At 37.6% G+C, this 10,654-nt stretch overlaps 1 pseudogene; it reads left to right on the top strand.

Moving 5' to 3' along the window:
- The first annotated feature begins 8,642 nt into the window (after positions 1-8,642).
- LOC131178472 (cation/H(+) antiporter 20-like) lies at positions 8,643-9,625 on the top strand (annotated as a pseudogene).
- Positions 9,626-10,654: the final 1,029 nt, after the last annotated feature.

Raw genomic sequence — 10,654 nt, 5'->3', positions numbered from 1 at the left:
CTTCTTTTAACTCATTGGTACCTTGTAACTAGTCAGGAGATACCAAACCGAATTTTCCGACCTTCCTATGTGGTCGCCTTACCAGTACCTTTTGATACCCGATCTATCCCATTTATCTATCTTAAGGTTCGGTTTTACTCTGCCTTGTGTCGTCTTACTCAATTGTTTTTTGCATTATTCTAGTGATTCGGCCTTACTATTTTCCCGACTTATTGTTTAGACCTTTCATTGTTTTAAAGAGACCCTTAAGACACAGTTACCTACATTTTATCCGACCACTTATATGCTACTCGGGACTGGAAGACTTACGTTCAGGAATAACAAAGACTAATAAAAAGAATGGACTGGTCAACAGGGAAGTAAACTCGAGAATGACCTTCTTCGTGTTCTTTAGCGCAATATAAACTTGGAGAAAATTATATATATAAAGAATAAAGGAAATACGTAAAATAAGAGCGAGCACTTAATAAAAAAAAAGCAATATGAACACTCACCTGTGGGGAGTCGGATCTATTGAACTAACTATGGGATCACAGAATGTAATGGGGGCCGCGGGCTGGTAACCTAAAGACTAAGGTTCGCCTTGAAATGAAGAATACCTTGTTAAAATGCAGTCCGATCAAAATTATAACCAAGTATGAACGAAGTTGAGCTTGGTCAACGGAAGTGGGAATAAAGATAACATAGACAGAAAGTGAGAGTGTCACAGGATAATGAACGAACTGAAAATGGAGAGTTTCAGTATTCAGAAATCCTTTGCAAGAAAATACTTCAGAAAACTGGTTTCAAAAGTTTTTCTTATGAAAGCTTCAAAAATAGCAGAGTAACGAGCTGAATTAAGTTTCAGAGTCCTTCCGCTATATTCACTATTTTTCCTTTTTTTGAACAGTTTTTCATGCAGGTATTTATAGGAACCAGGTGCTCCCCATGGAGGGTCAGGATCTGTTTTGAGGGAGATGGAGGGTTAAGATTTTGAAGGACATGATCTAAGGGTTCGGGAATTAAAGAGAATCAGAACGGACGACTGAGATCCCTTCCGGAGTATTTGTCCTTTTCTCTCTTCTAATCTGACGGCCCAAAATTTCTCGTCAAGAGCGATCCGAGGGCTAGGAGTGAAAGGCGCTGATCTTGTCGTTTTCTTCTTCGATCCAAGGCCTCCGAGCTCGTCCTTACAAGTAAGATCAAAGGTGGATATTAGGATGTACAGCGCTGTCCTGACGTACTCTGGCACATGTCAGTAATGCGGGCGATTCTGGGGCGTGCGGTGGAGATTTCATTTGTGACGCTTTAACTACCTCGGCCCTGATTATGACGATAATCAGCAGGAGCTGTCTTATTCTTTTTGCTATCCGGCCTCCTTTCTTTTCCGATCTTCCTAACACGCTCTTTTCATATCTTTCATGCCGGTCTCCCTTTTACCGATCTTTACCACACCGGTCTTCCTTTTTATCGGGTTCGGTCCAGTCAAAGCATTTATTTCCCTCAATTCTCGAGGCGTCCGCTTCGTTTTCTGCTTGCAATAAATGCTCAAATTTTCCTATATATATACCTTCAACCGGGAAGCCCTACCTCATTTGACTTTCTCCCCTAATCTCCTCATTTTCCTGTTCTAGCTGCTTTGGCAACAATCCCGGACAAGATGACCGCTTTTAATCTTTTTCCGGTTGCCCTCTTTGTTCCTTGCCTGAAAATTTACGATCCCGGTGATCGAAAAATCATGATGACCTCATCTGATGATAGTGAGAGAACTGGACTAATTAACCGATCTGGATTGAGGACTTCGATCGTGCCGATCTCGAATCATTCGCCCTATATAATCGGCGAACTGATTTCGGGCGAGAAGACTGCTAATATTCCCCTCAACACCGGTGACTGCTCTTTGGCGTTCATTTGGCTTTTCTCCACACTGGGTGTTCCGACAGCAGCTCAGTTTCGAGCGGTAACTTTGATGACGACCTCTCTCATTCTCATGAGAGTCATAGTCCCCCCAGCCGGTCTCCTGGTCAAACACATCTTTTGACTCAGCCATGAGACTAGGCTTTGACATAGGCCTTTTAGATAGGATGTTCCACCGATCTCTAAAGATCGCTCTTATGATGTAATCAGACCTTTAATGTAATCCGATCTCTAGAGATCGCCCAAATGATGTAATTAGACCTTTAATGTAATCTGATCTCCAGAGATCGCCCAAATGATGTAATTTGACCTTTTAGAAATAAAATTTATTTTGTCAATTATCACTTTATTATTATTGATTATTCTCCGATCTCTAGTGTGTTTATCCGATCTGGTTTCCAACTGAACAGCCCTCATTCGATCCGCACTTCCAAACATTTGCCTTAATTAGCCGATCCCTAACTAGCCGATCTCTCCTTATGGAATTTTGGAATATTCGTGAGACGTGTCAGAACAGCTGGTGAGTCCCGCTAACCGATGCATTACCTGGAACATCGTGAGCATTAAATGCTCGGACGAGTATAAATAGGGGTGGGGGTTGGCCAGTTGCTCCCTTATGTCATTTTCAGTCTCTCGCGAACAACTTCAAAATTCTCTCGTTTCCTCAAGTTCTTTCGACACCGATCAGACTCCGGTAATGGTTTTGATCCTTCTTTTAGTTTAAATTTCTTGTTTCCTTTGAAAATGAACGGCGCCGAGGGTCAGAGAGCGGCAAGCCCCCCTTCCGTTTAGATCTCGTGGTCATCTGATGAAGTGGAGGTGGTCGGACCAAGCGTGCGACCTTAACCTTCTAGGGTCCCTGTTCCAGCTCTAGGGCAAGCAGCACCATCAAGGCCTGTACCTTCTTCAGGGAGGAAAAATCTTCCCATGGATGAGCTACCATCAGTTCTTCAAGAAACCAACCTACAATCGTTCAGCCAGGAATACAACATTCATCCTGATTCCTTCGAACTCATCCGGTGTCACGGCGATATCCGAGCCGATCACTTCTTCGAAGGGAATGATATGATTATAGTATACGAAGAGCAATTAAAAGCCGGTCTACGGTTCCCTTTGGACGACTTCTTCAAGGAAGTTTTAAAATATCACCAAGTGTGCATCGCTCAAGTTCACCCGAACTCGTGGCGGATCTTAGTAGCCTTCCGAGGCCTATGCCGAGCTAAGGGACTCCGACCCACAGCTAAGGTATTCGCCGAACTACATAGATTAACTCATCGAAAGGACGACGAGTATTGGTTCTTTCAGGTGAAACCCCATAGTGGGCTTTTTACCGATCTGCCCTCCTCCCTGAAGAATTGGAAGAACCGCTTCTTTATCCTTAGGAGTAAAATTCTGAATGGCTTTAAAGGCTTCCCTCGTAGCTGGCTGCATCAGGGCCCTGTGCTTCCAAAGCGCATCACCTTAAATAGAGAAGAGGGCCTGATGGTGATGGAGCTAAAAGATCAGGCGGGCAAAGAGAGGTTTTCTTGTCTGGATGCAGTGACTGCCGAACTGCATCACTGGACAATGGAGTTGATCACGGGCGAAGATCGCGGGCTTCAGCTCTCTGACCTCGGCATCGGTATTTTCTATATCTCAGACCTTTGGACCTTAGCGATCTCACTGAGCTCTTTTTTGTGCAGGTATGGCAAGCAGCGAAGCCTCCAAGGAGAGCCGGAAGAGAAAGAGAGAAGTCTCCTAGAAGGTGCGGGAGATGAAGCGATCCGAACTGCTCTAGACGCCCAGGCATGAGACTGAAGAGATACAAGGGGGCTCATATCAACCTTCGGGGCAGCCGATCCCCGAGGTAGAAGTGATCCGATCTCCTCCTCGCCAAGAAGAGCCGCTTCCAGCTCCTCCAGTCGCTTCAGGTGCGGAAGGGGGTCCTTCTCAACCTACCACACGAACCCTCTCCCGCGGTGCTCAAGTGCTTATCCATTCCTTGGAGAAGAACTGAACTGCTGGGGAGAATCCGAGTTTGGTTAAAGTCCTGGGTGCTTCTATTTGCCTTCGGGAGGATCGGGACAGGCTGTCTCCGGACAACCTTGATGATATCCTGACCCGATCCATGAGCCTGAACGTGGAGTGCTTGGTGAATCAGCACATCGTCCGGGAGAAGGCTCACAGCCTGGGTAAGGAGGTTAAGAAGATGGTTCATGAAGTAGCTTCCCTCCGATCCCAACTCTCATCCACTCAGAACTACATATCTGAAATTGAGGGGCAGATGAAGTTCTACGAGGACAAGCTGGTCGAGCAAGCTCGTGTTCTAGCCGAGCGAGATCGTGTTCTTGAGGAGATTCAGGCGCTCCGGGCTGGTGAAGTTGCTCAGCTCACTAAGGAGCTCAAAGCAAAAGAGGAAGAGGCAGTGACAAGGGAAGCCGGCGCTTATGTGAATGCTCACAGGGATCTCCTGGCCGAGCTTAAAAATCGGTACCCCGAAGAGGACTTCTCTTGGATGGTAGATCTGGCTCCCCAGGACGAGGGTGAGGATAGCGAGGAGGAGGCTGAGGGCGAGAGAGAAAATGAGCAAAATGTAGATCAGGCTGGGGGTGATCCTCCAGCCAAATGACTTGTACAAACTTTAATATGAAATGAAACTCGCTTTTTGTTCAGTGAATGGATGTGATTGGAAAATCTCTAAATTACTTAAGCGCTTGATTGTCTGAGCATATTAAAACAACTAAAGTTGATTATTAATCTAAGTGTATGAGGTCAGAAAACACCATAAGCATGAGATCGGCAGGGAACTAACGCTAAACAGGACTTAATTTAAAATTGGAAATTTGGCTTGAGTACTTAAGATCGGGATCGCCATTAAACCGGATTGGAACCGTAACTTGATTATTCCTAAACTTTTAAAATGAAGATCTAGTATTGGTTCAGTTTCGTCTGACGAGAGAGATAGGGAATGTAATTGACTATTCAGGAGATTTGACAATTGGTTTGACAGATCGGTAAGGCTTTAAGTGACATGGGGACTTAGTATTGGTTTGATTCCTTTCGAGGAGAGGTCGAAAATGTGATTGTTCGGTAGAGAGAGATTGAAAATGTAATTGGCTGGCAAATGGAGACTTAGTGCTAGGGATCAGTTTCGAAATTTATTGATTCTGGGGATCGGCCAAATTATGGTGTCGACAATACCAGTACAAATCCATTTATACAAGTGCTCATTGGTCTTTTATATAAATATAGACTAATTTATATCAAAATAAATTTACAGTGGGTGTATCTATTATACCCAAGGATAATCCAAACACAGCACCCAAAATACAGCTACAAGTAGCTTACTCTACTGCCTCGCCTTTCTCTTTATCTACGACAGCATAAAGAAACTATCACTGAGTATTTCACTTAGTGATACACAATTAAATTTTAAAACACAATATAAGACATATTTTATCAAATCATAACAAGGAATTTGAAATATATTCAAATTTATAACAATGCATGAAATTGAAATCACAAATTTCAATAATTATAAATCATTCATTTCAATCACATTTTATCCAAAATATTCACAATTTAAGGGTGTTGCCAATAATTCACATAGTTAGAGTTATGACACAAAATTTCCAATCAATACCATGTTGTACACCATGACAAAGCCATCTCACCCTAATAACCGAGGCTAAAGGGGAACACAAAGGCTAGCTAGCTATATAAGTACTCATCCGAATCAACCTCAACTGGCAAGCTAGAGAGGAAAACTCAACCCCACAAGTGGAGGAGATCACATCAAATATCATCTCACTAAGCAAGTTAATGAGGAACACAAATCACATTGCCATGCTAACTGCGATTTTAAAATAAATTTAAATAATTTCCATTTAAAGAATCGCATTGCAAATCAAATAAATGCATTTCATTCATCAAATTCCCCTTATAGGGTTGGCAACACAATTTCTCAAAATACTTTTAAAAACAATCAAAACCCGCTCACCCCCTTGCTACAATAAATCATTTAGCCAACATCCGCCTTTTCCATAATCATAAACTCATTTCACAATTCAAAATTGTCAAAACAATATATAAAATTCTCAAATAAAGGAAAAAGCATAAATGACTTATTCAAGATCCATTTAATTAAATTTCAAAATTAAAAACAAAATAATAGTTTAGTTGTGCACAAACCTTCAATGAATCTCTTTATTTGTGTCTTAAGCTTTCTCTTCCTTAAAAGTCTCTTTGTCCACTGAAATCACACAATTACCAAGCTTTAATACTCATTCTAAGTTCCATTCATAGTTAACTAAACAAAATTCTAAGGAATTCTCAAGTTCTAGTTGATTCTGGGTTCAGGGCAGATTTGAAATCTGACTTTAGAGTCTAAATTCAACTTAATTCTAATCATGATTTGGGGAGGTGATCTAAATGAAAGGTTTTCCTTTATGTCTTATTTTTATTTTTCTTTTTGAATCACTCAATTTGGAGTTCTGAATCTCAAGTTATGGCCAATTTACTAAACACTATTCTAGGTGCCATATCCTGAAATCTCAGGTTTTCTAGATTTGTTCCTTAAATTTGCATTCTATATCCGGACATCTTAAGCTCATAATTTGGCTCTAGTCCCTAAAATAATGTTTTAGGTCTTTGTCTTAGGTTTTTAAATCATTTTGAATCACTTCGATTAGAGTTTTATAGAGGAAGTTTATGGCCTGATAACCATTCGGAGGTCAGAGGGCTAATTAGCTAAGGTGTAGGAATTCCAGATTTGAGATTCATGACGTATCGCAACAATTCCCCTACTTTGCCCTAAGAACTGGGTTCTGGTCAAAACATAAAATTTTTAGTTCTATATCTTATGAAAATTTTGGCTTTAGAATTACTACATTTTCAGTTTTGTAGCCCAAGTTATGATAATTTTTCCAAAACTAGTTGGATGTCTAATCCTTCACCTTTTCCAGGTTAGTCCAGAATCAGGGTAGGTTTGCTGGATCAAATTTGTCTAGCAAATTGATGGAGTTAGGATCATAATTTGACTCTATGGTCTTCATAAGAATTATTCTCCTATGTCTCAGGTTTTCATTGGTTCAGGATCACCTGAATTGGAGTTTTCTAGAGTGAGTTATGCCTAATTTACTAAGTACTGTTCATATAGTCATTTTCTCTAGATCCAGAATTGGTAACCCAGATTCAAGCCTTAATTAGAGTAACTTATGGTCATTTTCTGAACAGGCATTACTCATGAAAGTTTTATCTCTATGTCTCATGTTTCATTTCTAATTAGTTTCACACCAATTAAAGTTGTGTAGCTCATCTTATGAGTATTTAAGTGCACTGGACACAAGCTGTCCATATTCCAGCACATTGGCACCCTACCATTCCACTAATTCCTTTCATCAATTCAACACAAAATCACATTAATTGCACCTCAAATGGCCTTAATTTGGTATCAATAACCCTAATTGCACTTCATACAACAAAAACCCTAATTTCTCCAAAACCCTAATATTCCATCTTCCCCAATTCATACCAATTTCATGCAATTTCAACAATTCTAAGCATACAATTCATGCACACATTTCTTCCAACACTAAAATCCATATTCAATCAAACCAAAACATTAAAATCCTAGCTCCCTAAGTTTGGTCGGATTCCATACCTCAATTTCTATGCATAATTTCTTCCATTTTTCATGTTAATTCTTCATAACTAAACTTAATTCAAGAAATAGAAAGTAATTCAAGCTTGGATGTAACTTACCTCTAATGGAGTTTTTCTAATCTTCAAATTCTTTCAAGTTTCTCCCAATTTCTTGTTCCCAATCTTCCAATCATAGGCAAATTAGGGGTTTTCTACTAATTTGGGGTAACAATTAGGGAAGAAATTAGGGTTGTGAAGCTTTGGAGTGCTTAACAATGGAAGAAAAAAATGAGGGAAGAAAGAGAAAGAGTGAGGCCGGCCAAGGTGGAAGGAGATGGAAATAATTTTTATTTTATTTTTACTTAAATTTTTCTCTTATATAAATATCTAACAAATTAATTAATTAAATTATAATTTTAATTATTATAATTTTAACAATTTAATTAATTCCATTTGTATCCTTTTTAATTTTACTACACATAACACTTAAATTAATTCTATTCCAATATTTTAGCCTCACACATATTAATGGACATTTAGGTCAAAAGTCCACTCTTAAAGTGAATTGACCAAAATGCCCCTAATCAGATTATAATCCATCTTTTTACATTATACCCGATGAGTCCTTAGGTTATGATTCCCTTATTTGTACTTATTCTCTTTTCATTTGTTTGGTTTTCAGGTTCCCAATACTTTCTAAATAATTCCTTCATGAAGGGCTCTATAAGGTCTCACACAAATTTAAGGTAGTAACTGAACTTATAATCGCTTCCCGTATAGGCCACTAATCGCTGGGTCCTAGGCTCATTTAACCTATTTCTGCTTCATTACTCTTATTTCCATCCAACCTTATTTAATCTTTATTACTTTTGTTTTTGACTCCTCTATGTAATTTAAGTATAGTTCTAGACATTTTAGCTGTCCGGATAGACATTAATCACCGAAACAGTAGGATGTACGGAACTACTTAGTATGAGGGTGTTACAGCCACACCTCTATAAAACCATGCTAGTTGATCCTAAATTTTACCACAATTAATAGTATCGAAGAACTCCCTAGGTACTTTATATAAGTTTAGAAGTTAAATTTACATTTGATCATCAATCAAACATGTCTTTCCACTATTAATAGTTCAAACAATCTTAGTGCTCTTCATCACTTGCTTCCTCACCTTCCTTATCAAGCCCCTCAACAACCCAGAGTCATTGCTGAAATAATTGTATGTTAATTTTCATCTTATTTTTTTTCTTTTTGTTTTGTATATTATCTTGATGATTTCTTTTTTTCTTGGACTTAGGGTGGAATTTTGCTTGGACCATCTGCTCTTGGCTGAAACAAAAACTTGTTTCGATTAGTGTTCCCTTCATGGAGCACTCCCATACTCGAATCTATGGCTAGCATTAGCCTTCTTTTCTATCCTTTTCTTGTACGTCTTGAACTTGATTTTAGCTCACTTCGATAGAGTGGCAAGAGAGCATACGGAATAACACTTGCTAGTATATCCCTCCCATTCCTATTTAGAGTTAATGTATCCTTCTTTTGCGCAAAGTAGTACATGGAGAGGACAAGGTCAGTTATGGCCAGTATCTTTTGTTCACGGGAGCTGCTCTTTCCATTACTGCTTTTCCTGTTCTTGCCCGAATTCTTGCAGAACTCAAACTATTGACGACCCAAGTGGGACACAAGCAATGGCTGTTGCCGCATTTAATGACGTGGCAGTATGGATCTTGTTAACTCTAGCTATAGCACTCGTAAGAAACGGTTCCTCAGGGGACTCTAAGAGGCCATTAATATCATTATGGGTTCTGATTTCTAGAGTTGATTTTGTTGCTTTTGTGCCAGTTTTGTTGGATGCATGATGAATTGCGTTGCCAAGAATTGCTCCCAGTAGCAAGATTTTCTTAACGAAGCATGCAAATGTGTAACCCTAGCCAAGGTAACATTATCTGAGTTTATAAGTGACCTTATTGGGATCCATGCAATTTTCGGCGCCTTTGTCTTTGGTTTTGCGATTCCTAAAGAAGAAAAATTTGCTAGGAGATTAATTATAAGGATTGAAGATTTTGTTTTTGGCTTGCTTTTTCCACTTTACTTGGGCTTTTCTTAAAGGGTGTGGTGTAGGAAAAAAAAAATCAAAAGGGGTGACTTGAGAAATATTTACCAAAAGGGAGTCAGTTCGTTGATGTGGAGAGGTAGAGTTGGTCACTAGTTATATTAGAGTCCAGCAAATAATTTTTTTTTTTTTAAAGTAATTGTTGAAGTGAATAAAAAAGGTAGCTAGATGCTATCCTAAAAAGCGTCTAGCTGTTAGATGCTTTAGGAAGTGTATACCTGCTTTTTTTTTTCTTAAAAAATGGATTAATTACTTTAAGTTCCTTAAATTTTTTGTTAATTACAAAATCTTTCATATATTTTATAAAATATTCATAAATATTAGAACTATTTACAAATAAGCCCTTATATTTCTGTAATTAATAAATATATAAGGACTAATTTATAAAATTAAAAAAATTAATATTTATCATTTATAAAAAAATTGAAAATTGTACATAAAATTAATAATTACACAATATAAAAAAATTTAAAAATACAAATATTATTTACATGTAAAAGAGCATTAATATTTATTTAGCAAGTTAATAAAATTAATATAGTGAATCGATTATATTAAATATTTTATAAATATTTGACATTTGTATGATTTAGTATTGATTAGTTTAATAAAATATTAAATTATGATAACTATTATTAATATAAATAAATAAAAATGAATAAATAATATTTAAAATAAATTAATAAACAAAATAATATAAAAAAAAAATCAAGTGCCACAATTCGATTGCCAAGATGCAAAATACCATCCTATCTATTGTGTCGGTAATATCCTGTATGATGTTGTAGATATATTCAAATTATTTGTCTAATTTTTTATATTTTTATTCAAACTTTTGATAATTGCTTTCTTATGCTAATTGTTTCACTTTTATCTATTTACTAAAAAAAGAATAATTAAATCTTAATATATATCAATACAATTCATGTAATTATTTTTTTATTTTATTTATATTTTATTATCTAATTATCAATTTTTTCCTCCCATATAATTCATTGATTAATAATTATTAAAAACTATCTA

This window comes from Hevea brasiliensis, chromosome 3 (genome assembly GCF_030052815.1).
Source record: "Hevea brasiliensis isolate MT/VB/25A 57/8 chromosome 3, ASM3005281v1, whole genome shotgun sequence".
Lineage (NCBI taxonomy): Eukaryota > Viridiplantae > Streptophyta > Magnoliopsida > Malpighiales > Euphorbiaceae > Hevea > Hevea brasiliensis.
Note: the sequence above shows the minus strand (reverse complement) of the source record. Positions and strands in the feature narration are given on the sequence as shown.